The 4,938-nt window shown below is 32.7% G+C and overlaps 1 long non-coding RNA gene across 1 annotated transcript; it reads right to left on the bottom strand.

The window, feature by feature from the left end:
• Positions 1 to 2,463: 2,463 nt before the first annotated feature.
• On the bottom strand, positions 2,464 to 3,978 carry LOC141703807 (uncharacterized). The gene is made up of 2 exons (XR_012567695.1): positions 3,802 to 3,978; positions 2,464 to 3,322 (listed from the first exon to the last, which is right to left on the bottom strand). It is a non-coding gene; the product is annotated as an uncharacterized LOC141703807 (long non-coding RNA).
• Positions 3,979 to 4,938: the final 960 nt, after the last annotated feature.

Genomic DNA, 4,938 nt, shown 5'->3' with positions numbered 1-4,938 from the left:
TTGGCTCCGGTATGCATTTGGTTGTGGGCTTGGATGTTATACCCGCCCCCTCCCAATTAAAGCTAACAAAAGTTCAAGAACACACATCCAACCAACTATGTCAAAATATACACTAAAATACTCCACCAAAAATTGAAAACTCGTGTATAGGGCTGCATAGAAAAAGGTCCAGAGCTGAAAATCGGACCGGACCGGGTCTATCGGTCCAAAAACCGGACCAGACCGATTTGATCAGGGTCGGTCCACAGTCCTAATATCTGAAAAAATTTGTATTCGGTCTGGTCCGATCTGAAACTGGAAAGCCGGAAAAAAAAACCCGGTTTGACCGGAAGCTTAATATTTCACCATTTAATATATACTAAAAAATAAGAAAAAGAAACATGTGTAGTGTAATACAATTATTATACAACGACTTGTGAGTTGTGAGTCTTTCTCGACTTCTCTTGACGTCAGTGTGGATATCAATCACATTCACAGGGTATTAAATCAAATCACAATACACAACCATAAGAATTTAGGGTTTTAAATCGAAGCTTCAATTTTCAATTTATCGAAGTAAGTTTTTTTTTCTAATTTTGGGTATTAGGATACACATAGTGAACCTCAATGTCTTGCTATAGTCTTGGGTTATATTTCATATGATGTTTACAATTACTTTTCATATGAGGTGAATCATATTTGGGATTGTGAAATTTGTGTCATTGTATAAATTGTATGTATGTTATTACAATTATACTAGAGGTTAGAGTGCAGAATTAAAATATGTTCTTGCAACTTGTCTCTGAGCAATAATTAAATTTTAACTGCAACAATTTCATTCTATAAATGCTGATTGCTAAATAATTCTCTTCCTTCTCTAACTGAAATATAAGTAACATGGTTCAGGATCAGGGGTATGCTAAGAAGTAAGTACAAGTGGGGAGAATGTGTCTGAATGATGACAACTAAATGAACTGTGTCTGAATGTCTATAATTGTAAGATTTTAAAATAATAATTGCTAAGCTATGTTCAAACATTCACTAAACTTAATCAATTAATTTTTTTACTTAAATATAGTTTGCAGATGTGTTTGCATAGACTTTTACTTAATTATAATTGCTAAACATAATTAACTATATTGGGTCTTGCCTCCGTAAACTTGTAAGTTATTGACTATAGCACGTAACAACCTATCCTTTGTTGTCTGGCTTCTGCAATGAGATAGTCTTAGGTCTGCGAAAAATAATTAAGTGAGTAACATTTAGTTTGACACATTTATAACTGTTCTGAGTAACAACTAAATGAATTAATATAGCATAGAATTTAGAAGCGGCATTAGTACAGGAGGAAGACCCTTGATCATTTAGAAGCTCTCTAACTCCAAGGTCGTATATTTATATCTGTATTTGTGAAGCAAACTATATTTTTCTTCATTTTGTATATTTATATGTGAATTTGGTTTAAATTTAAAGACAGTGCAATGTCTTATTTATGACCGCTTTGCGCAAAGTAAAAAATGATAGAGATAAAGTCATGAATGTCGAGGAAGCACTAAAAGAGATAGATGACCTGGAAGATGGTATAAGTATGTTACATTTATGTAATGTTTTTTTCTCACTTTTTTTATTTATCTATACAGATATGCATAAAAATGGAAGTAATGAGTACACGATTTATGTCACAAATGAAATTGAAGAGATGTAGTCTATGTAGGTATTCAGTAAAACTGGGACAGATACTATTCAGATTTCACTTTCTTTTTATTATTGTAGCATTTTAGTTGTTTGAAGTATCAATATTTCCCTGCATTGTTGTTCACATTTTTTGCATAATTATAATCTACACAAACTTATATGGTACATCTAATATACTTAATCATGCAGGCAAATCAGTTTGATGCAGTAGGAAGTAGGAACGCACATCCAAAGTTGATGAAAAGTTGTCAGGATTATCATTCTTTAAAGCAATTTAATGTTACTCACTTGCTGCACCAGGGGCTGATTTGCAATCTTTTCTTTTGTATTATTTTTTGACTAGAGTCTTAATTAGTTTTATACATTCAGTTTTTTTTTCAAATTGTATCATTGTATGCATAATGATGGTGACACACGTCGTTATTTGCCTATGTTTGATGAAAAAGCTTATATTCATTTATTATTATGGATTATAGATTAGTCCATGGATTTGTTTTGTTGGTTGAGTTGTAATTGCTTGATAGAATCTTGCAGTATTAATATTTCTTGCAAGAGGTGTACACTTGAATTTAATTTTAGAGTATACACTACAAGAAAAAAGGCTAAATTCGACCGGAAAAAATCGGTCGAATTTAGCTTAATTCAACCGCGAGTCGAATTTAGAGGTTCGGTCGTATTTAAGTAAATTCGACCGGCTAATTACGACCGGATGAATATAACCGCTTAAATTCGACCGCCCAAATTCGACCAAAGACGGTCAAATTAAGATTTTCGTTTAAAATTTAAAACTACCGCCTAAAAAATTGAAATTTCAAATTAATTTGAAAGGCCCGCCCAAAAATTAAACTCGACCGTATATGGACGAAAAAATGATCCTAAATTGGACTGTCTGCTGTCGAAATAACAAATACCAATTTTAAAAAAAAAATATTGCCGGAAACTACAAGATTCCGGTCACATTCAGGCTGCCTCATTTCGACCCCAAATGAGGGTCACATTCAGGCTGCCTCTTGGAAACTACATGGGAGAACCCGAACCATAATGATCTTCTATGTTTACTCGCAGCCCAACAGAAGCTGGAATGCATTGTTCCTGTTTTCCACTGTATAACAGTATCCAAGATTGCTTGCCTACTAACACATTTGCACCAGCATCTCCCTATTACATATTGACAGGAGTTAAAAATTTAAAGCAGCAACTTCATCATCCTTTTTTAATTTCAACCGATTGTCCTGGTGCGGACGCTTATTCCTTTTGTTCTGACGTGTATTTGGAGTACCTTTAATGGAGTTAAGCATATTAGCTTTGGAGTTTGTAACATAGCACCTCCTAGTGAAAGTCTTCTACTGCTTGGTACACCGCCACATGAATATCTAGCACCCTTTTTAAGGTTCTGAGATTTCATAGGGCTTGGTTTTGATCCAAATATTGTTTCCTGTTCAGTAATTAACTGCCCTTGCAGCTTCTTCTGGTCCTAAAATGGAGGAACAAACGTGTACATGGATCATGATTGAGAAAATGCTCACGTAAAACAATCCATATATAGGTCATGACTGAGACTGTAATTTTAGACTCTCTGCCTCTTGCGTTCTTGCTCTTTTTCTTGCCGTAAGATGTTGTACTCTTCAAGCATGTAAATAAGCCGAATCTGATAAACACAAATTAGAGAAGATTGTTATAAATTATAAGAACAAGTACTAGACTTCAGAAGTTAACAAGGAAAAAATAGAAGATTATTCATAGACAAGGTCTGCCTCTCCCCCTCCTCACCAAGAACACCATTCGGAACATCACTCTTCTCCTTGTATTATTTCACCAACAACAATTCAAACAAAAAATTATCCGAAACTTAAACAGCACAAATATATAAAATATATGAATAAAAAAACTATATCAACACAACCAATTTTGGTGGCTCAAAAAATCCGATGACTAGTATTTTAATACAATAAAATCATTTCTTTTTTCAGCTAGGCATTTCATCAAACACCTAGTGTGCGCTGACAGCGGTGACGAGATTTGTTAATAATGCTACTACTACCGTTGATGCCGCTGCTATTGTAACGTATACTTCCGCATCCGCATATACATAGGCATATACACACTACTCAGAGAAAAAGGATTTACCTCAGGGAGCATGGGAAGGGAGAGAGAGAGAGAGAGAGAGAGAGATGCAAGCATTGCAGGTACATGGCCAAAGATTGTTAAAAACTAAGAGATGGATAAAGGGAGAGAGAGGCGGAGAGATGGAGGCGGGGAGACAGAGGCAAGAAGAGATTTTTTAAGAAGGAACGAGGGTTTTTAGTATTTGATTTACTGGGCTTCAAATTTGGGCCTTAAGTTATAAGTAGCTTTTAATTTAAAAAAATATTAATTAAATTAGTGATAGGTCCAAATTAATTTTCTAAATGAATAAAAAGAAACAAAATAAATAGAATTAGTTTTAGGTCTTTAGTTTTTCTAAATAAATAAAGAGTTATTAGTTTAGATTGTTAAATCGCTACGGGGTAAAAATGAGGTAAAAATATATTTTGGAAGTAAAAATTGTTTTAATTACACATGACTAGTATGTATAATTTTTAAAATTTATTACACAATTATATATATTTTAGAAAATTTACTACTATAATTTTACTAGTTTTATATCAAAATAATTTTATTTGGTTTATCATTTTAAAAGTTAAGCATCAGGTTGACTAATACTACTAACTAGTGTTTAGTCCCGAATTGGTGATTCCATTTTTCTAAAAATATTTTCATCGATCCAACCGTACGGATGTCAATAGATATATATATATTAGGGATATAATGAAAATTTCAGATCAAAATAGTTTTATTTGGTTTGCCATTTAAAAATCAGGCATCACTTCGACTATTACAATTAACTAGTGTTTATTCATGAATTGGTATTTCGATTTTTTTAAAAAAAAATTCATCGATCCAACCGTACGGATGTCAATAAATATATATATTAGTGATATAACGAAAATTTCAGATCAAAACAATTATATTTGGTTTGCCATTTTAAAAGTCAAGCATGAGTTTGACTAATACAACTAACTAGTGTTTAGTCCTGAATTGACATTTCGATTTTTTTTTAAAAAAAATTAATCGATCCAACCGTACGGATGTCAATAGATATACATATTAGTGATATAACGAAAATTTCAGATCAAAACAATTTTATTTGGTTTGCCATTTTAAAAATCAAGCATCAGTTTGACAAGTATAATTAACTGGTGTTTAGTCCTGAATTGGTGTTTT

The sequence above is a fragment of the Apium graveolens genome, unplaced genomic scaffold (genome assembly GCF_009905375.1).
Source record: "Apium graveolens cultivar Ventura unplaced genomic scaffold, ASM990537v1 ctg7109, whole genome shotgun sequence".
In the NCBI taxonomy this organism is placed as follows: domain Eukaryota; kingdom Viridiplantae; phylum Streptophyta; class Magnoliopsida; order Apiales; family Apiaceae; genus Apium; species Apium graveolens.
This window is presented reverse-complemented; position numbering and strand designations above follow the sequence as displayed.